The sequence below is a fragment of the Berghia stephanieae genome, chromosome 2 (assembly GCF_034508935.2).
Source record: "Berghia stephanieae isolate SIO BIC M18660-M18661 chromosome 2, UCSD_Bste_1.3, whole genome shotgun sequence".
Lineage (NCBI taxonomy): Eukaryota > Metazoa > Mollusca > Gastropoda > Nudibranchia > Aeolidiidae > Berghia > Berghia stephanieae.
In genome coordinates this window covers 114,560,608-114,583,107 of record NC_088361.1, presented here as the reverse complement: position 1 = coordinate 114,583,107, position 22,500 = coordinate 114,560,608, and the positions used below count along the sequence as shown (strand labels likewise).

At 35.1% G+C, this 22,500-nt stretch overlaps 1 protein-coding gene across 9 annotated transcripts in view; it reads left to right on the top strand.

Annotated features, from left to right (window-relative positions):
- Positions 1–22,500, top strand: part of LOC144966304 (ras-specific guanine nucleotide-releasing factor 2-like) — a 376,265-nt gene that overhangs the window by 45,801 nt on the left and 307,964 nt on the right. The gene's annotated exons all lie outside the window — the stretch shown is intronic.

The following is a 22,500-nucleotide window of genomic DNA, read 5'->3' as shown; positions in this document are numbered from 1 at the left end:
ATAATGATATGATCATGTTTTGACTTTTATCCATTCTGATCACATGATATGTGAAAAAGTTCCAGCCAGCATGGAGAAAAAAAAGTACCGATTTTCTTTATTTAGAACCAAGCTGCTTGTTGCTGGGTGGACGGGACATCAGACTATTGAATCCTATTGCTCGTTACGATTTTGATGAGACGCGAGTCTATCGCAAAGTACTTTCCGCCAGATCTGGGTGGACATGGGAGAGGAGGGGAGGGGAGGAAGGTCAGAATAATATCTCGACCATCACCCGGATCCATCTCGGTTCCTTTGCGTGCTCTACCAACTGAGTTATGCGGAGCTTCTTAAACTACATTATGCTTAAATTTCGAAAATTCCGATCATTTTGACTTGAAACTCAATTTCCTGTATTTTGTTTATTCCGACATAATCGAAGGAACGAAGTTAACGTCATTTAGATATTTGTTATTGTTTTTTGACAGCAATTTAATGATTAGTTTTCACTAAATTACATCAATTGTACTGTTTAAATGATGTAATTACACTATTTCATTTCAGAAAAATGAGTGGAGCAGGCACTTAAGTTGATAACTTCGTGGCGGCGATGGGGGCTCGAACCTGCGACCTTACTGGTACAACTCTGCCTGGCCGGGAAGATCGTGACTCTACCATATGCGCTATCCACGACCCCCGACCAGGCTGGTCCTGAGGTCGTGGATAGCTCATACGGTAGAGTCACGATCTCCCCGCCAGGCAGAGTTGTCGTACCAGTAAGGTCACGGGTTCAAGCCCCCCCCTCCCCCCCCCCCCCCCCCATCGCTGCCACGAAGTTCTTATTCTCTGTTGTCTTCTGGCACTTTCCTACTCACTTCATTTCTTGTTACACTATTTCAAACAACTCAAAATTATTTGCTAAGCTACGCCACCGAATGACACTTAGTTATGATTGTTTTCTTTACTGGAAAAAGAACAACACACCATTTCGGCAAACATTTTAACGTTTGAGTAACATTTTATTGCAAATGATCAAAGGAATTCAGCATTGTGAGAAAATAGTTTGCTCAATCACTATCGGTATTCAAAATTCGCAACGTCACTTCAAATAAACAGCCCGCGAGCATAAAATCATGGCAGCACATTTCGTAACTTTGGAGGAATTTACAATAATATGTGACCCATCGTCTCAAAACGGTATTATATCGGGATGAATCAGATGCTTAAAATCTGAATTAAATGTTAAACTGGCCAAAAATTTAAATTGTTGGCATTAGCACCCTAAAATATGGTATCCATTCTCCTCAATAAAACATACAAACTCAACACAAGTCTGATATTTCTGGCTATAAATTCAATTTTCAATATCTTAGCCATCCCGACTTAATACCGTTTTGAGGCGAAGGGTCACATATTCCTTGCGCACGGGACTTGGAACGGAATATAGTAGTAGGATACATTGACAGATTCTAAGTATTACGGGATGTCAAAGAGCGATGATGAATGATATTTATTGACGACCAGAATATGTTTCATTTAGACTTGAAAATAAGATGACATCATTCTGAAACCAGATTATCATTTACGTAAGGTATATATTCAATCCTCCGGCAGAGTAGTTTTACACTTCCAATGACTTAGGAACCAGTGTTTTGACATCACCGTTTTGTTCCCAATGGACATGATCTATATTAACTTTCCACGTGCTCGAAGTCATTGGTCACTTTGCAAAATGTGCTCAAAGTGACCTAGTTAGTGAAAAGTGTTCACAGATTTTGAACTTTCTAACATTACGATTGGTCATTGTGTTCTGCTTGACACATGGGTATGTTTACAACTTTCATAATAAAGCAGCGTGTTTACATCTGTTCAGAAATGTCCAATCGTTGGACAGCAACAAATCACGTGATTGATGACTCGGTTGGACAAAAACATGAATATAGATCGCTCCCATTACGTCCAAATACAAGGCGGCTCCAAAAGAAAACAAATCGTTGCTTGTATTCAACAGTACAACCAATGGGATCATTTATTTCCTTAAGCGCTACTAAAGGCAACTCACTGGGCGTTGCAGTTACCTAAAAATGACATCAAAATACAAGTCCAAGTTTCAGACTAATGATGTACCGCGTTTAGGTAAAATACTCACAACACACACCAGCCAGTCATAACGTACCAAAAACAAAACTATTTGTAAGAGTGAACGTTTATAGTCTGAGTTATGTAATTTAACGAGAACTAATCACTAAAATATCTATAAACAATAACAAAGAGCTGACAGACTTCGTTCCTTCTTTAACGTACGCTACAGTCAGGGTCGCATGTTCATGTTTTTTTTCTTTCATTTTCTAACATTTCCCCTTTGTTCTCAATGGAATTCAACTCTATGCCCGTCAACATTTAACATCATAAATGGTTTGGCTTCGCCTTGAGTCTTGAAGCCGAGTTCGTAAGCGAAGTGGTGGAAGTCATGTTGTGAATAAAAACCAGATTGTAAAGGAAGTGTGATAAAAGCTCGCCATTATAATTGGGTATAGATTAGCCCCGGGGCCGCTATAATTGTACTAATTTAGCATAATTGCATGTGTTGAATGCCGTGAACAAATACATAGTTCTACAAAAATGACATTCAGGTTTGCTTCTTGCCAACTCAATAAACCGACAATCCAGTTGCCTTTTTATCAACGGTAGAAGTTAGAGTATGGCTCACATGGCGATGGAGTGGATCAATTCTGCTGTACTCTGAACTAACACATTTAATTTATAAAACATTACTTGGCGAGGAAACGCGTCTTTCAAAAATCGATTGATTAAAACGACTCACATCGTGGCAAACACACTTCAAAACAGCTTTGGTCAGAAACGCGTCCTTCAATTATTATTATCTATCAATTATTGTGACCCTCATCTTGCCATAAACTCCTCTGGCCAAATATTGTGAAATATCTTTTTTCATGGTATGATATATTTGACTATAAAATATCATATATTTCTATTTGTATATATGCTATTTTAAAAAATAGCATATATACAAATAGAAATATATGATATTTTATAGTCAAATATATCATACCATACCATACTTCCAAAAACACGGGAACCTTTTCAGAGGAAGACCGATCACAACACTCCCCGTGATCCTAAACAAAAACCTCACAACACTTGGACAAAGCATTAGTCTCATAACGGCAGGGGACCTTGAAAATCTGAGAACCCTAGCAGAGGACCGGCAATATTGGAGACACCTCACACAGGAAATACTGGAAACAGCCAAGGCGACCCGATCTTTCGGTCGAGACGCGAAAGGCATCTAAGTAAGTAGTAAGTAAGTATATATGCTAATCCAACAATGTCGTTTTGAGTCACAATATGATACTATGATATGAATGTCACCCTCACCTAAACAACTTCAGGTCGTATGTCAGAGGAAAATATACATCTGGCATTGTTTCAAATCATATGTGTTCTTTATTAATAGTTGATATTGGCACTATCCCAAACAACCTACCATTCACAGTTGACCATATTGCCATTCAAGATTATATAAATATATACGAGCAAGTATGAGTATGTATGTATACACGAGGGTTGTGTGAACTGGCGTTTCCTCTATGATTATCTTAATTATATCAAGAACAAGATATGCGACTTTTGGTTAATACCTCGATTTAAAAAAAAAAAATGAATTCCTCCAATCTAAAATAAATAAAACAAATATATCTACGTTTAAAACGAATCCCGTCTTTCACCATAGCAAACACTAAACAAAACATATTAAAAGAGTTAAAATCTGTAACACAAGAACAGATTGAAGCATTCATTTCCTCGCGGAAGGCGAGGACGAGAGACGCATGCGCAAAACCAACATGACGTTGTCTCTCTAATAACATTTCCGCCGGTGACGTCCAATCAAGGGACTGTACTCTTCCGCTAATCTCATTCCCTATAGATAGTAAGCAGATGACGTAATTCAGGCCTTTGTTATTGTTTTTGCCATCCGCGTTTGTGAGTTGTTCTCACTAAACTGTATTAACCAGACTATAAAAGTTCATGGTTACACAGAGTTTGTGTGTTGGTCCGTTATACTTCCGGATGGCAATGTTGTGAACTCCTTGGCCAAGCGCATTCTATCTATAGATAGAATGCGGTTGGCCAAGAGATAGAATGCGCTTGGCCAAGGAGTTCACAACATTGCCATCCGGAAGTATAACGGACCAACACACAAACTCTGTGTAACCATGAACTTTTATAGTCTTGTTAATACAGTTTAGTGAGAACAACTCACAAACGCGGATGGCAAAAACAATAACAAAGGCCTGAGTGACGTCATCTGCATACTATCTATAGATCAAATGAAATTTTAGAACAAAAGAGGCGAGAATTTTGCGCATGAGAAATAGGAAACGTAGGGCGTAAATAAATAGATACTGCTTACATTAACATAATTATCATTAATCAAATTAATATCAAAGTATCTGAAGATAGAGTTACTCGTTTGATTTGTCATGTTTTTCTGGTTGAGATAACATTTTTTTTTCACAACCCGCGAATCACCTCCCATTGTGAGTATCTAATATAACCAGAAATCTCCCTTTCTGGTATAAGTCCTGTGCGGGCGATTGGATGACCACAAAGGGATATTGATATTAAAGAAGAAGCCTTTTGTAGTTATTCTCATCTTTCCCTCCCTTACTTCTGATATAAACTGAAAGTATTCAATGCATATATGTAGTTACTGGTTCAACTATTCAATGCATATATGTAGTTACTGGTTCAACTATTCAATGCATATATGTAGTTACTGGTTCAACTATTCAATGCATCTATGTAGCTACTGGTTCAACTATTCAATGCAAGTATGTAGTTACTGGTTCAACCACTCAATGCATAAATGTAGTTACTGGTTCAACTATTCAATGCATATATGTAGTTACTGGTTCAACTATTCAATGCATATATTTAGTTACTGGTTAAACTATTCAATACAAGTATGTAGTTTCTGGTTCAAGTATTCAATACAAATATGTAGTTACTGGTTCAACTATTCAATGCACATATGTAGCTACTGGTTCAACCATTCAATACAAATATGTAGTTTCTGGTTCAAGTATTCAATACAAATATGTAGCTACTGGTTCAACCATTCAATGCATATATGTAGCTACTGGTTCAACTATTCAATACAAATATGTAGCTACTGGTTCAACTATTCAATACAAATATGTAGCTACTGATTCAACCATTCAATGCATATATGCAGCTACTGGTTCAACTATTCAATACAAATATGTAGTTTCTGGTTCAACTATTCAATACAAATATGTAGTTTCTGGTTCAACTTTTCAATACAAATATGGAGTTTCTGGTTCAACTATTCAATACAAGTATGTAGTTTCTGGTTCAACTATTCAATACAAGTATGTAGTTTCTGGTTCAACTATTCAATACAAGTATGTAGTTTCTGGTTCAACTATTCAATACAAGTATGTAGTTTCTGGTTCAACTATTCAATACAAATATGTAGTTTCTGGTTCAACCATTCAATACAAATATGTAGTTTCTGGTTCAACTATTCAATACAAGTATGTAGTTTCTGGTTCAACTATTCAATACAAGTATGTAGCTACTGGTTCAACTATTCAATACAAGTATGTAGTTTCTGGTTCAACTATTCAATACAAGTATGTAGCTACTGGTTCAACCATTCAATACAAATATGTAGCTACTGGTTCAACTATTCAATACAAGTATGTAGTTTCTGGTTCAACTATTCAATACAAGTATGTAGTTTCTTGTTCAACTATTCAATACAAATATGTAGCTACTGGTTCAACCATTCAATAAAAGTATGTAGTTACTGGTTCAACCATTCAATACAAATATGTACTTTCTTGTTCAACCATTCAATACAAATATGTAGTTTTTGGTTCAACTATTCAATACAAGTATGTAGTTTCTGGTTCAACTATTCAATACAAGTATGTAGCTACTGGTTCAAACATTCAATACAAATATGTAGTTTCTGGTTCAACCATTCAATACAAATATGTAGCTACTGGTTCAACTATTCAATACAAGTATGTAGTTTCTGGTTCAACTATTCAATACAAGTATGTAGTTTCTTGTTCAACTATTCAATACAAATATGTAGCTACTGGTTCAACCATTCAATACAAGTATGTAGTTACTGGTTCAACCATTCAATACAAATATGTACTTTCTTGTTCAACTATTCAATACAAATATGTAGTTTCTGGTTCAACTATTCAATACAAGTATGTAGTCTCTGGTTCAACCATTCAATACAAGTATGTAGTTTCTGGTTCAACCATTCAATACAAGTATGTAGTTTCTGGTTCAACTATTCAATACAAGTATGTAGTTTCTGGTTCAACTATTCAATACAAGTATGTAGTTTCTTATTCAACTATTCAATACAAGTATGTAGTTTCTGGTTCAACCATTCAATACAAGTATGTAGTTTCTGGTTCAACTATTCAATACAAGTATGTAGTTTCTGGTTCAACTATTCAATACAAGTATGTAGTTTCTTGTTCAACTATTCAATACAAGTATGTAGTTTCTGGTTCAACTATTCAATACAAGTATGTAGTTTTTGGTTCAACACATAACGGCCATGGCCCATTGATGGTGTCAGTGTGCTATATAATGTTTATCTAATTCTTATTGACGTGCGGACGCATTATTTGAATCAGTTCATGTTTTTGCCAACAGTGGACAGGAGGTCACTTGCCATGTCTTCCATCTCCTCTTTTTTTCTGAGTTCCTTTCAGTCTTAGTCTTGGAATTAGATTACTTTTCTGCTGGCCATGACGGAAGTCCTTTGCTGGGAGGTAAACAGTCAAATGTATAATAATAGTTTTGGGAGATGATATTTTTTTCCGTGTAAATCACTCTCTGTTATATCCTGTTATATTTGTTGGTTTGAATATATCTAATCTTTTATGATACTCTTAGTGCTTGTGTCTGGAGGAGAATTTGAGATGAACTCAAACTAAGTACACTAATTCTGATAGTATGCTCTTGAAATCTACACCAGTTCCCTATTTGAACCATTCCCCGTTATCTTACTTTTTTCTCGTGAACTTTCAATTATTGTTAATCTATAATCTCTTTTTCTACACCATTTTCTTCCGTTTTACTGGCGCTAAAATGACATAAAATGTATTGCAAGCGCTGTAAAAACCCTTAAAAACTTTTTTAAAAAACACACATTACCAGTTTACGTGCTAATAATCACATCGTTACATAAAATCAACTGCCCCATCCTCATCCCAGTTCTTGACGTTGATATTACTTCAAACTATCATAAATAACGTTTAACCTTTTGAAATAGAAGTAAGAGTAAAGAATGAAAAACTATTAACATCAACTATGAAACAGTAAACAAACAAACGTTTTTGAAAAGATGACTGTCATTTTATTCGATCGATATTTGAAGGACGAGTTTTCTGACCAAACTTTTGAGATGTGCTTATTTACTTTTAGACGATGGATATTTGAAGGACGAGTTTTCTGACCAAACTTTTGAGATGTGCTTATTTACTTTTAGACGATCGATATTTGAAGGACGAGTTTTCTGCCTAAACTTCTGAGATGTGCTTATTTACTTTTAGACGATCGATATTTGAAGGACGAGTTTTCTGACCAAACTTTTGAGATGTGCTTATTTACTTTTAGAATATGGAAATGTTTCCTTTGTCACTGTCGTCGTCAATAGATCTCTACGAGTTGAGACTTTTAAGAATGGCCAGGCTAAAGAAAGCAATATCCAAACGACACAGCGGTCCCCTTATATATTGGTATGTGTTTTACACAGCCAAAAAGAAATTCAGTTCGAAACATTGAAAATAAGTACACGTTGATTTCATTCCTTATCTTATCTTAGGCTTAATAAGATAATAATAAGTATATCCTTTCAATGTCTTATACATGTGCTATTGAAAAAATCTTAATATATCACATGTCTTTATGATTATGTCAAACATTAATCACATTCGGATCTTATGATTTCAATTCTTTGTCGATCAATTTCTTTAATTGATTTTTAACTAAACCCCTACGTGCACACATTTGCAGGTCTAATAACCCTACAGATTTATGGGCTTGATTTAACATTGTTGTAATGGAGAATATTTTGCGTTGTCTATTATATCAATGAACCCATAACCATTTGACTTATCAGACCGCCAAATGAGTATAAGTCGATTTTTAATAATTTAATGTTCTAAATTTGTATACCGATTAAAAAAAAAAACCAAACTTTTGTTGACATTCCAACTACTTGGGGGGGGGGGGGGGGGGGGGTGTCTGTGTCATTTTTTAAAGAGTGGCACACTTTCCAGAATGTAATAGTGTGTTTAATCTATACAGAATAATAATCAATCCCAATTCAAAAACAAAATCTATCCTCTCTGCCGGCTTTTCTTCTCTTGACAACCCATTTTCCCTTGATTGTTCAACTATCGTTTTCACGCACCCTCTCGCACCGAGTCCCACAATTTCGTACACATCAATCATCAAATCACAAATTGTTACCAATAAAAACCCATAATCCATCTATTATTATAAAAAGTGTCTTTTCTCAAAAAGTATCCTAATCAATACCTGCATGAGCTTGAAACACTCAAGTGAAGGAAACATCAACGTGAGAATCGTTGAGTGAAGCTAGTCACTGACTGTTAGTCAAATTACGATGTGAATCGTAAAGATGAAAACAAATCTACAAAGCGTTCTAAATTTTGCGAGTGAGACATTCAAATTAAAGATTGGAAAGCTATATATATTGCGCGTTAAAATTTAACTACATCTTTACAATCGACACAAATTACAAACTCAAACACTGAAATTGAAACCATTTGTATCGTTTGGTTTCGCGTTCGATGTTGGTGATTAGGAACTTTAGAAGCCGGAAAACGTTGCACACAAAATGGGTCTCCCATTTATTGTTGTTTACATTGTTGATTTCAGTAAAAACAAACATACACAAATAAAATGTAATATTAGTCTAGTTAAATTCACCAGATATGGCTAAATTATTCTAAAATCAGGTTTCAAATAGTTCTTGTTTTATTCGCAGAAATACTTTAATTTTGAATAATTAACTTTACCTTGGTCTAAAAATAGATCGATAGTAATTTTGATAAATGTTACAATTTGTTTCATAATAATATTATATGAAAATCTTGACAGCATTTGATGCGTGATCGAATATCTATGAGTATGTGCTTCTTTTGCCGCCTAACAACCACGTATCTATGGTTATTTTTCTATCTATTATTTGCTATGGAAAGTGAGCGGTCTGAGGTAGGAGCACGTGTTTTACCACGGGCTGCCAGACGTTTTGTTTTGACGGCGTCATCGTATTGTTAGCTCTATAATTAGATATGATATGATATAAAGACCAAAAAAAAACAAAAAAAAAAAAAAAAAAGAAAAAAAAAAAGAAAAAGTTCAAATAGTTTATAAAAAAAATAAATCCAACCATAGTCATGTGTCACAAAAATCAAAGAGTATCAATGATGAGAATCGTTATTTGGTATTTAAATATTTTAAAGATCTCTCAAATTTAATTTGATTACGGTCTATGTATTCAATGGACATTTAAAATCCTTATTAATTGAAATTCCTCCACCTTTTTGCGTCAGGAATAATGCGATTTTAACTTTAAAAACACCTTTAGTCCAATTACACTTTGAGGAATATAATATCTCATTTAATTTTCGCATCAGTGTCGCATGAGACTATCAAGAGTTTAAAACGGTTTAAATGCGTAATAACCGAGGCGCTCTACGATGACAAACCGCACATTATAGGTTTATTTGTCGTTGTTGTTGTTGTTGATGATGATGATGATGATGTTGTTGTTGATGATGATGATGATGACGATGATGATAATGATAATGATGGTGGTGGTGGACAGGAAGTCACATGCTGTGTCTTCTATCCCTCCTATCAGTTTTCCCTGGAATGAGATTGCTCGCGTTTTTTTTTTTCCCATCTGGTTCTAATGGGGAGGGAGTCAAATGTATAGTACCTACTTTTTTTGAGAGATGATGTTTTTTCCCTTGCAAATTATTATATCTCTGTTACTGCTGAACATTGAACTTATATCAAAAACAAAACAACACCCCCCCCCTCAAAACAAAAACAAAACAACACCCCCCCCTCAAAACAAAAACAAAACAAACCCCCTTAAAACAACAATAAAACAACAACAACAAAAAAACAAAAAACAAAAACAAACAAAAAACAAACACTAAAAATAAATAAATAAAAGAATAATAATAATAATAATAATAATAATAATAATAATAATAATAATAATAATAATAATAATAATAATAATAATAATAATAATAATAATAATAATAATAATAATAATAATAATAATAATAATAATAATAATAATAATAATAATAATAATAATAATAATAATAATAATAATAATACACATTTATATAGCGCTCATTCTAGTGTAAAACACAAGCTTTGGGCATTTTACAATATAAATATCAATTTTAAGTGAAAAAAAAACAACAAAAAAAAACAAAAAAAAAAACAAAACAAAACAAAACATATAGGACGGGACATGACGCCTGTTAGGCTATAGTACAATTTTTTTTGGAAAGAAACAACGATGTTAACGACCAGGTACTCATTTTACACCTGAATACGGTGAGAGAATGTGAGTAAAGAGCCTTTTCCAAGGACTCTACTATGCGCCGACCGAGGCTCGAACCCAGGGCCTTCCGATCCGAAAGCGAGATCATACCACTAGACCACATAAAGCCCATTACAACAATGTTAAATCAGGCCCATAATTGCGTTCGGCTATCAGACCTGCAAATATGTGCACCGAGACTCTTAAACATCTGGATCAGCACGACAGAATACCAAGCTGAGACGGTGGGTTACAAATATGTGGTCTTGTGGTATGACACTCGCTTCCGGATCGGAAGGTCTTGGGTTCGAGCCTCGCGCTTGACGCAAAGTTGAGTACTTGGAAAAGGCTCTTTATTCACATTCTCTCACCGTACTCAGGTGTAAAATGAGTACCTGGTCGTTAACAGCGTTGTCTTTGTCCGAAAAATTGTAATATCGCCTGACAGGCGTCATGTCATGTCCTATATTGTTAAATGTTGCAGATGACCAGGGACCCCTTGTAAAGCGCTTTGAGCACATTTAGTGGATATTGCGCTAAATAAAGATAATTAAAAAAAAAAAATAGGATTTGTAGAGACAAAAACAGTTTCAAGAGAGAATGGCCATATGAACTGAATTGTAGTTCCATTCAAATCAGACTGTGGGACGAGCCTAACTCACTAACTCCTTTACAATACTCAATCAATAACCACGCATTTTCACACAGTCGTCCAGGCTATTATTAGTGATAAAGACCTTAATGAAATATTGATAGGACATTACCACCCGAAGGAAACCGCAGGCCACAGTCCATACAAACTGGATTCCCAGACTTCGGCTCCTCCTTCACTCCTGCACGCGAAATAATCCAGCTGGTTGCCTACTTTCACAATGAGCTCAAAGGCTCGTGGCTCCTGAGTTGGCCATAGTTTCTGTAGCTTGAGACCGACCGAATTGATTAATTTGTTACTTATCTTTTAAAAAGGGGCTTGGTTTTCGAATTATAACGAAATAACAACAAAAGCAAACATACCAAAACAAAGCAAAAAAAAAATTAATGAAACAACAAAAAAAGAAAGAAGCAAACAAAAAACAAACAACAAACTAACAAAAAACTCCCCCCCCCAAAAAAAAAAAAACAAAAAAAAAAAACAAAAAACATAATTAACCTAAACAAAAGCAACCCAACACCTCCAGTAAAATAACAACAATAAAATAAAACAAAAAGAAAAATCAATTACATATATATTTGGCAAATGAAATTTTTTTGGTAACAATTAGGCTCCGAAATCACTAGACCTATCGTCTCCAAATTTTGCATTGTCTTTACAATTGACATGGAGATGGTATGAGTGTATTATGAGATTGATTAGACATCGGGATGATTTTATCGAAAAATCAAATTTTGTTTCGTCAAGTCCCAAAAAAAAAAAAAAAAAAAAAAAAAAAGACGCCATCATTTTATCACGGGGGTTGTTTATCAACCTTCCAGCTAGCGAGTATGACAATTAGGTGGGAGTACTTGTAGTGAATCGCTACCAGTCAGTGGTTCCTCTCATTAAGTTGAATGCAATCAATTTCTTACAATTTATATAAACCATTTTCAGTTCTTAAGAGTACTTTACTTTTTTGGGCATATTTTTTTTGTATTATCTTTCTTCATTTTCTGGCACTCATTGGTACAGTGGGGCTAGTGAACGAGTTGTACAGTGAAAATGACTTTTGGTATCTCATTTCGCGAGATTGGGGGAATGGATGGGTTAATGTTTTTAACTTATTTTGTGGCGCTGCATTGCCTTTAATGAAATAGACAAGAAAAATATGACCTCATTTTATCATGATATTATCATTTTCTTCTTTGTTTGCTCATGAATAATTTGTTTTCGAAATTTTCATTAATTGAAACTTTTCTGTATTATTTTATACTCCCCAATTTTACGATGTTGGTGGAAGAGTGTGAATGAATGAATGAATACATTATGTATTGTCGGGAAAAAATGAATATTATGCATACATCATTTGTACACAAACAAACACTAGTAACAATGACAACAAAATATAAAAAAAAATAATTTGAAAAATAGTAATGTATAATTTCTTAATAATATGATTTAAAACCAGTTAGCCCTTTAAGGCTTTTCACCGACAAAGAATTTAAAAAAATACTTTGCACGTAAATCAAATACTATATATTATACATAAAAAATTATACATCTCTCAGTTTTATTGAATATGAATATCAAATATACTTACGAGAACAGAACACAAATCTGAACTAGTCTGAGAAGCTGCCACCTTTGTCCAAAGAGTTTCTCAAACCTATTCAAATCTGTCTCCGTTCTCATGTGCTCTGGCGGATTATTCCACGAAACTGCAGCGGCATTACGAAAGGAATATTTACCAATATGGGTTGTTTTGATGTTGGGACATTTACGGTATTGATGTGCCTAAAATCATATTTTCTTTCTATGAAAGTTACAAAATTTTCGAGACATTTAAGAATTTTGAACGTTTCTGTTGCCATAATTTGCATTCGCTTGGTTTCAAGGGGGATAACTTTAGTCTTTGTTAAAACTCTTCGTAAGTGCCGGTATAATCACTGTAGATGAATCTGAGAGCGCTTTCTTGTATTTTTTCTATATCTTGTATTTGCTCTTGAGCAGAAGTGCCAAATAAGTGGAAAAAGAATAAAATTTGATAAAATAAACCTATGGAAAATTGTTAGTTTATTTAGTTTGGAGAGGTGTGTCTTCCTAATCTTTTTAACAAGTTTAGTTGTTAAGAAGCTTTCCTGCATATTTCCTGGATGTGAAAGTCAAATTTTAATTGGGAAGTCAATATCAATTCCAAATAACCTTACAGTGTTTTCACGCGGTATTGTTACAACATCAATATTTAATACTCGACCTTTTACCTACAGCTAGAGTTTAGAATTTCTTTGGATTGGCCTTCGCGCAATTTATATGGAACCAATAAGTAAGGATTTGCCTCTCCTGCTTAAGAACACAAATAAGAGTTTTACAATCTATATGGCTGTAGGATAGTGTATTTTCGTCAGCATAATTATAAAGGACTGAGTCTTTTATAAATAAAAATATGTCATTTATAAATATATTAAAAAGAATTGGACCTAGAATTGGTCCCTATTGCAACCCCTTTGAAACTTCTTCCCACTGACTCTCAACTCCTCCAATTTTAAATTGTTGTTTTCTTTTTGATAAATAACTTTTAATCAATATTGTAGATATTTGTGCCACCCCATATGCCCAAAGTTAGCTAACTAATAATATGTCTCGTTACAGATTTGAGTTTTGCTGCTGCCGACCCCTATAAACCATAACACCCCCCCCCCCCCAATCTCAATGCAATACACGATGTGGGCAGCAGGTGTTTTCAGTGTTGGAATTCTAATAATCAACATTAACGAAAACACATAGACGTCAAATTGATTTTGATCAGTCTGAAAATGTCTGCTGTACACTGACAAACACTTTGTTTGGGTCAAAATCTATTAAAGAAACAAAACAAAAATAAAGATAAGAAAGACAAACAAACAAAAACGAAAAACAAAACAAAACTTGAGTAGTTATATAGTTTAATATCCACTAAACCTGCTTAAAGCGACAGAGGTCTCTAATCAACTTAACATCTAGGACGAGAAATGACGCCTGTTAGGCGATGTTACAATTTTTTTCCGACAGAAACAATGCCGTTGACAACCAGCTACTCATTTCACACCTGAGTAGGGTGAGAGAATACGAGTAAAGAACCTTTGCCAAGGACTCAACTATGCGCCGCTCAGAGCAGGACACGAATCCATGACCTTTTGGTCCGAAGGCGAGAGTCCTACCACAAGACCACTTCATATGAGCCCAACCGCCTCTAATCGTTTTTTTATAGTCGGGATGAACCAGATTCCAAAATTGAATTTAAAGCGAAAATGGTTAGAATTTTAAAAGTTGTGATAATATGACAAAAGTACATTATGTATTCCCATTGGAGTTGATTAATCCAAGTGCAATTTCATAATGATGTCGTAAAAGTCAATTTTCAGTACATAGTTTGTCCCGATATATAACACTGTATTGAGACATTTTGGTGATACTATACTAGGCGTGTATATGCCTCTCTACTGCTACAAGAGATTTAAAATAACATTATAATGCCACGTCCAACCCATTCCATTCACTCAAAAACTTTGATATTGGACTAAGTTTATTTATTTCACCTTTTAAAGCATTTTATCCGTTTATCCAGGATAATAGCAGCCATTGATCCGGTCACTCACCAATCAAATTGTTTGTTTTGTCTCCGTTGTCTTGGCATCGTTTGTATTGTTAAATTGCCGTCATAATATGTTATGTCTGTTAATGTAAGGGCCGAATGTCAAAAGTAGTGCAGAGCACGGAAAATTATATAAGTGAAGGTCATATATTTTTTCATTAAATGACCGGTCACCTTCACCTTTAATATTAATTGTTGAAGCTAAAAATACAAGAGCATCATATCGAAGGTGAAGGTTAGCAGTCTTTAATGCATTTTAGGTTTACTGTTTTTTTCACTATAGATAAAACAAAGATGACGTCACTATGGTTTTTGTTATTGTTTTTTTTCCATCCGCATTTATGAGTAATTCTCCCTAAACTGTATGAACCAGACTATAAAAGTTAATGGTTACACACAGTTTTGTGTGTTGGTCCATTTACTTCCGGATGGCAATGTTATGAGCCTCTTAGCCAAGCGCATACTATCTATAAGAAACTGCTAAAGGAGTATTATACTACTAGGCAGATGAGTCACAATGAAATTATCAACCAGATTCTCTGCAGTCCACAATCGCAAGTGGGCGACGCCTCAAAGCGTAACCACCGTTAACTTAGAGCCTGACACTGACCAAAAAATGACGTCAAAATACGTCTTTGGCCTCAACAGAAAACAAATCGTGATTTGTATTCAATAGTTCAACCAATGAAATAACTTGTTTCCATGAGCTCTACTACCGACAACTCACGAGGCGGTGCAAAAACCAAATAATGACGTCAAAATGCCAGCCCTTTTGGGTTTCAGTGTCAGGCTATAACTTAACGATGGCTACGCTCAAACCCCTCTGATATACAATGGCTGCCGACGATAAACGTTCCTCGACAGTACCTGCAAGCATGCGATTGGAACAAGTTTGGAATTCTGAATAAGAAAGACGGATGCCTGGGTGGGGTTCCTGACCTTCTATAGTGGGCAGGGGGTACATACTGTGTCTTATATCCCCTTATATCTGTTTTCCAACATGATTTCTGTCTTTGTCTTGGAATGAGATTACTTGGTTTTGTCCTGGTCCTGGCCAGATGCCATGGCTGAGAGGGAAACAGTCGAATGTATAGTTAGTTTTGGGAGATGATATTTTTTTCATTGTAAATCATCTCTCTGTTATGCACTGTATTATGCTTTCTTTATATTATATATGATTTGTAAAACATTTGAGTGTGTTCCTCTTAGCGGGGACCTGTGCTTGTTTCTGGATGAGGCTTTTAGTGATCTCAAACTAAGTACTTTGATAGAGTGCTTTTGGAATCTGCACCTGTTTCTTATTTGAACCAATTCCCCTTTATCTTCCCTTTTCTTGGATGCTTTATTGTAATTCTAGAACTTTTTACTATCCCATTTTCTTCCTTTTTACTGGCGCTGATATGACCTAAATGTGTTGCAAGCTTCGTAAAACCCTTAAAGACAAAAGACAAAGACGGATGCACGAATTCCTATACACCTGTCAAACGATTTTGATTGCATTATAATATCCGACAGAAAGACAATGAATTATATTGATTTGCTGTCAGTCTCATTTTAGTCAAATTAGGGATTTGACTGTTTGACGTCACAAATTGTTTGTAAGAACCTTATACCATAATGCGTTACTATTTACATCTAAAAGTACACAATTCAATTTTCAATTTAGACCAGGGTATTCTGAAAGGGATTCACAGTCCGCAATCAATGACTGAAGTTGACGTCAATGAACTTTTTCTTATTCATTCTAAACAATTGTTTTGTGTCGTTATGATTGATCTGATGGTCATAACTGGTGAGTGTTTTACTTTAACACATACATACCATCAAGAAGGCTCAAAGCAAAGTGCATACGTTACTACGTAGGGTGATCAATACCGTGCGTAAAACGTATTTTTTTTTGTTCGAATTATTCTCATGGTCTCATGAGAGAAGGCCAGAAACATATTGGGAATTGTTCCATTCTTTGTTCATTGTCTTGATCGAGAACCTTTTGACTTCAACAGAATTACATCAGACCGCGAGATGACTCGGGATTATGTGTTGAGTTGCCATTTTGAAATCTAATTACCCTAGTTATGGTAAGAAACAGTATTTATTCACCTCGTCCAGCTATTTCTATTATTGAAAGAGTGACACAGTCACAATACAGTTGAGGTCATCCGGATTATTTTTTTTCATCTGTCAGTACAGCGTCTCTAACTGACTGTCAACTTTACCCAAAGGACCGAATTTATTTCTATTTTTTATTGTTGTCATTGAATTTATTGTTCTTATTTGTCATGAAAGGTGTCCCAAGTGTTTAATTTTTAGTTTCCAAACGAAAGAGTGAAAATGGATAGGCTTCGTATGGGAATAAAACAGACAATGGACGTTTCGGGTACAAACCCTTCGTCAGCACAACAATACACAAATTAACGTGGAAAACAAATAAAATAAAATGCAAAATAATTTGTTTCGTCTGTACTCAATGGTGGAATTCATACTGCAACCACAATTGAGTACACACGATACAAGTTATTTTGCATTTTATTTTATTTGTTTTCCACGTTAATTTGTGTATTGTTCTGCTGAGGTAGGGTTTGTACCCGAAACGTCCATTGTATGTTTTGTTCCCATACGAAGCCTCTCCATTTTCACTCTTTCGTTAGTATTTTCACGATCACCGGCTTCAGGCAGCCCCTACCGTTTTCTAATTTTTAGTTTGATACAAATAATATAGAGAGATTTACAAGTTGCTGTCATCTCTACGGAATGTGATTACAGGAGTGTTTTGTCTCGATCGAAATGTAATTGCCCTTCATATATTTTTTGTTTACAAATCTTTTCCCTTTTTCATAAGCTTATCCTATCATTTTGTTTTCCCTAAAATGGCACTGAAGATTGACAGAATTGGTTAAATAATTGTTAACTTCGAATTGAACATAGTGGCTTAATAACTGCTAAATCTCTTTTTAATCATAAAAGAAAATTATCGATCTTTTTTTCATTAATTTAGTGACACGTTTTGCCTTAGAGAACAATCTCTTGCGTGTTTTAAAAATTTCAGCTTTTCCCTGGTGATTTGAAAATGTCTAAGAAGTTAAAGCAGACAGTATTGCCTCATTCTCTATCTAGTCATGACTTGGTAGGTTTAGATAGTCACTTCCTCGTGTGTATTTCCAAGATCTAAGTCTTTGACTCTCTTTCTCATCCATTGGTTTTAGATAACTGATGCCATTAACTCTCTCCTTACCACCTGCATCAAAATCGTCACATTTGTTACGACACAGTAGAGGGAATGAGATTAGCGGAAGAGTAGCGTCCCTTAATTGGACGTCACTCATATCTGTGACGTCACCGGCGGAAAAGTTATTAGAGAGAGAACGTCATGTTGGTTGTGCGCATGCGTCTCTCGCACAACCAACATGACGTTCTCTCTCTAATAACTTTTCCGCCGGTGACGTCACAGACTATGGGTGACGTCCAATCAAGGGACGCTACTCTTCCGCTAATCTTATTCCCTATAGAGCAGTAAAGTTAGGTGCCCCAAACGTAAACAAAAGTCGAGAAGCACGTGGCAAACCACATGTTCCTGTCTTGACAGCTCACGTTCCAATGTAAATAATAGAAAAAAATAACCTTTAAAATTTGGCTGTTAGGTGGCAAAAGAAACACATATTCATAAATACTCGATCATGCATCAAATAATGTCTAGATATGGATATTTTATGGAACAAAAGGTAAAATTTTCTAAAATTTATCAAAAGTTACAGTCTATCTATTTTTAGACCAGAGCAAATTATTGCGCTGGTGTGAACAAAACGAGAATTATTCGGAGCCTGATTTTCATAATAATTTAGCCTTATATTATTATTTCTGCAACTGTTAGATTTTATGTAAACATATTTTCAATACTGAAAGTGTATTGCCTACAACTCAAACTACAAAATTGGGAGACCTATATTGTGCGTAAATTATTCCGGTCCCTAACGGAAATCACTAGCAACTTGTTATTGTTTACGTTTGGGGCACCTAACTTTACTGCTCTATACATTTTTCTTATTCAGATTTATTTTGTACATCACAAACTTTGAAGAATGATCTTTGTTTAATTAATAAGAACATAAAGTTGTTTTGTAGAGAGCTTGTTTGAGTTTTTAAAAAAATCAATTATTCTGCTGGGTAAGCCTGCCATTTTGGGGAAATACTGATAATGATAGGAAAGAAGAGAGTTAAACTCTTGAAATCTCATCTCTTTCTTTCTTTAAATATTGCATTTAATTGCCGCGTGGGATTCGGGAGTAAATGTTTTATGATTGATGCGATGAAGGAGGAAAAAGACGTTATGAATTATACGAAATACGATTCCTTAACTCACTCAACCCTAACACCAACTATATCCGTAGTTTACCTAAGTTACTTTTACCCCATGCCTACTTTATTACATTTTTCTGAGACAAATTATAGGCGTATTAACAAAGCTAATGTTTTTAGTCTTTTCGTGTTTATGATAGTTGAATAAAATTATCTATGCACATGCTCATTTTTAATACATTCTTTTTTTTTTCAATTTTGAAAAGTAACAAAAGTCTCTAGGATTGAGTGAGTTAAACAGACTTTAGATTAACCCGTTAACTGCCGTTATCTGGAAAAAAAATGTATTTAAAAACTTGGCCTGAAAACTTGTCCTTTAAATATCAATCGATTTAGATGAACCTCATCTTGGCAAAAACTCTCAAACCTGGGATTAGACAAAGTCCCGGTTTGGAAGTTTTTGCCAAGATGAGGGTTATTTAAATCGACTGATATTTGAAGGACAAGTTTCCTGACCAAATTTTTAAACACGTATTTTTTTCCCAGTGTTCGATAGTTAACTGGTTAAATACGACCAAGGAATAGATTTGGTTGAAAGTGGTACTTGTATTTGTAAATTAGTTTATAGTCGAAGATAAAAGGCTTTCCTTTGTGAATTCCACCTCCCTCGCCCCCCCCCCCCCACACACACACACAAAGAATTGGTTGTTTTCTCTCTCGCTTATATTTGTGACTCATCGTCTCAAACCGGCATTATGACGGGGTGGAACAGTTGCTCAAAAATTGAATATAAAATTAAATTGGTTAGACATAATATGAGATTATGACCTTGGTCATTTTAAGGAAATACACCTCTTGCCCAACACAAAATTGAAAACAAAATTTATATTTTTTCGACATCGATTCAACTGTTAGCATCCGGACATAATACCGTTTAAAGTAGTTTAGTCACATTTATCGTCGGTAGGCTACTCTGGCAGAAAACGATAAAGAAGAAAGACGCTTTCAATGATGTCCTTAGATATTCTATTTAGACCTTTGCGTCCATTCTGCGTCACGACGCCTCGTCATTAAAAATGCATTGGAAGATGAGACACCAGCAAAGACGCCTCTCTTAGTGATAAGTATATTATTTCCCTTCATTGTGTCTGTTAAGTTTACTCTCGGTCCAAACCTACATCAATGACTGCTCTACTTGAGAGTAAGAATGATAGAATTAATTCTTTTGACGTGGCAGCTGCTTTGGTCTTGTTTGTTTCTCTTTTTCTTTCTTTCTTTCTTTCTTTTTTTTTTTTTTGATCAATAAAAATTTCGACTTTTATTGTCAAGTCATCAGCTTCGAGCTTCTTTAAAAAAAATATGTTGTCTCTTTGAATGCATGATTCTTTTTATTACTTAACTGCCGAGTTGAAATATTTGTCACTACAAAGCCAAGCAGTAGTTCCCATGGTCAATGATTGGTTGGGTGACACAGAACGATCATCAATGATAATTTTGTTACGGATACATCTTTTGTCACTAGGACTCTCAAGATGCCACTGTGTTAGTGGGTGATGATCACTCTACGATTCTGGCAAACGTGATAGTAATCACATTCCACTGTGACCCAATACACTATACGTGACCACCATCTATTGACAAAATATCCAGGACACACTAAGCTCATAGCAGAAAGAATGGTCAAATGATTCTTATATTGTAATGAAAATAAGTATGCAAAAACCTCTTACTAACCGGATTTATCTGACAAACTGCCTTGCCCTGAAAAAGAATTAATTCATCAAAAATTTGGTCAGAAATTACTCGTCCTTCAATTATCGATCGATTAAAATGATCCTCCTCATGCAAAAAACATTTTGGACAAGATTAGAGTAACTTTAATCAATCGCTATTTGTGCAAAAAAATATAAATATATTTTTTCAGAGTGCGAAAGTGTAGATAACAGACAGTTGAAACAATTATATAAACATTAAGTGTTGTGTCCGCTTCCCACATTGCTATTGCGCAATATTTTGTTCACAACAGCATCCATGCAGGACTCCTCACAAGATGGCACTATGGTCGTGGTATATGATCACGTGATCTACTATATAGATAGTTCGATAGGTCTTTGTTATTGTTTTTTGCCATCCGCGTTTATGAGTAATGCTCACTGAACTGTATTAAGCCGACTATAAACGTTCATGGATACACACAGTTTTGTGTGTTGGTCCGTTATACTTCGGATGGCAATGTTATGAGCTTCTTAGTCAAGCGCATACTATCTATACCGTGCAATGGCTTTGATTTTTTCTTGGCCGGAAAACTTTCCTCTTCGTTTATCGTTAGATAAAGATGACATTCCCATCTGACAAGAGTGTTAACCCCGAGACTCGCGAGGTCCCAGGTTTGGGTGTTTTTTTTCCAAGACGAGGGTCACTTAAATCGATCGATCTCTGACGGATGAGTTATTCTGGCCAAATTTTTAAATACACGTCGTCTGTCCATAGTTAACTGGTTAATAGGGCATTCTAAAAGTGAAACAAGAGTTAAATAAAAATAAATAAATAAAATTCCCTTTATTCATCACGTAGGCGAAGTTTGTCTCTAGGGTCTATTCCAAGGGAAGACTGGAATAACCCAGGCGTCAGCCGCAGTAGAGTGCCGCGAATTGAGATAAGGCGAGGTGACTTGCTCAAGGCCACACACTTGGTTGCAATCTAAAATGTAAGCAATTAGTTCTCCTCCATAACTAATAGAAAATATCCCCAAGTTTCACATTTCATGCTGTACGTTCGTCATCCAGTGCCTAGCTGTCAACAACACATCACCGCTTTGAGACGATGGGCCACATATAGAAAAAAAGGACAGTATTCATGCCAAATCAGGAAAAAAGGTTATTTATTTTTTTACCGCATTGTCCGATCATAACATCACGATGTTTGTTTCTCAAAAAGTATTTTCAATGCCAGAGTATTATTTGGTTTTAAATCTCATTAAGTTTTTTGTTCTCTATGACCTTTTAATTGCTATAAATAGTTTTTTTAAAAATCGATATAAATATATATCATTATATTACATTATTAATTTGATATAGAAATGATATTTCTTCTCCAATGTTCTCACTTTGTATTCTATAGTTAGGTCAGCTTGGAATTATCTGATTTTTAAAACTACAGTAGATATATCGCAGCTGCCGCCAACTCGATTACCGATTTTGATTAGACAAAATTGGTGGGGAAGTAATGGGAGCGATCTATATTCATGTTCTCGTCCAACCGAGTCATCGATCACATGAT